At 31.9% G+C, this 1465-nt stretch overlaps 1 long non-coding RNA gene across 1 annotated transcript; it reads right to left on the minus strand.

Moving 5' to 3' along the window:
- Positions 1 to 145: 145 nt before the first annotated feature.
- Positions 146 to 1376, minus strand: LOC21399664. Its single transcript, XR_002901654.1, has 4 exons — positions 1358 to 1376; positions 1195 to 1256; positions 865 to 964; positions 146 to 163 (listed from the first exon to the last, which is right to left on the minus strand). It is a non-coding gene; the product is annotated as an uncharacterized LOC21399664 (long non-coding RNA).
- Positions 1377 to 1465: the final 89 nt, after the last annotated feature.

Below are 1465 nucleotides of genomic sequence, written 5' to 3' on the forward strand. Positions count from 1 at the left end.
ATATATATATATATATATTGCTTTGTACTAAACTCAGAAAGCAAGGAAGGTACTCATAAATTAAGATGATCGCCGTGGAACTTTTTTTTTTTTTGTTGTTGTTGCTGATTACCTGAACACTTGTTGGATCATAAGCTGAAAAGTGGTTGCTTAATAAATCTTTCTACAAACAGAAACAAAGAAGTAGAAGAGTTGAGTGAACATAAACTCATTATATAAAAGAGAAATTGTAACAAATAAAGTACATAAATCTTATAGCATTTAAGAAATGAGACTCAAATCAATATATATCCCTTACTACAATATGTTGTCCCGAATTTCTTGTTCTATTGGTTATCCGTTCAATATTATTTTTCAATATCATTTAATTTTAAAAATTTGGTCACATTATAATACTAATTACTAAAACTACTCAACAGTTAGATAAGTTGCCAAAATGGTACTGGCGAGACAGCTAAAAATGGACCAACAAATATAAACTCTCACTGGGCATTTCTCTAGATTTTCTGGTCCAAAGTTGGTCAAGATCCTATTCGCAGCCCAACCTGGCCCAAAGCAAACGGACCAGGTGAGGCCCTCGCCGAGTGGCAAATTGGGCCATACAGCGTACTAAATAATCTCTTTATAGACCAATTTGCATATCTTTTATTTATTGAAAATGATATTGCCGCTCAATCGTTACATAAAATAATTAAAAAAAAAAAAAACGACAGATTAGCCCACTATGGTAGTTTTATTTCTTGAATAAAGTGAGAGAAATAAGCTCCACCCCATATAAAAACAAAAACAAAATCGAATCCACTGATTACAGTTGAACACAATTAGTTTAATACAACAAATGATACAGAGGTGAATGTTCTTTACCTTTCTTTCTGCGACACGTGTCAAAGTTGCCAAAATGTTGTTCTCACATGATTCAAGCTCCTCAATTGAGGAAAAGGACTGAGGATCCGGCTCAAAAATCCTTAAACAGTATACGAGAATTACTCAAATTAAAAGTATGCTACAGTATTTTTTAAAAAAATATACTTTTTAATTTAAGTTCTTAACTAAAACGAGCCAAACGAATGACGCTTTACTTAAAATGTCACACTTCTTTTTTAAAAAAACAAAAATTGTATCTAATAGGACATCAAGATTCTTAACAAATTATACTCGGTAACCACACAAAAAAAAAAAGGACCAAACGAGTACCTTAATTGTTGCTCAGCCATTTGGAGCTGATGTTGTAAGTTGCTCGTTTCCTGTTGGAGTTCCTATATGAGTTGCAAAAAAAAAAAAAAAGTATATAAATAAAGCATATATAACTAATATTTCAGCATGTTGGAGCTCTATATATATATAATTGCTTTTGTACCTCAAGCTCTGAGTTGATTGCTGTAGGACTGCTTGAATTGGGAATCGGAGAAGTTGACATTCCGGTTAGTAATAGTGGTCAAAAGATTTCTCAGTTCAAAAAAAAAAA

Source organism: Morus notabilis, unplaced genomic scaffold (assembly GCF_000414095.1).
Source record: "Morus notabilis unplaced genomic scaffold, ASM41409v2 Scaffold841, whole genome shotgun sequence".
Classification (NCBI taxonomy): Eukaryota; Viridiplantae; Streptophyta; class Magnoliopsida; order Rosales; family Moraceae; genus Morus; species Morus notabilis.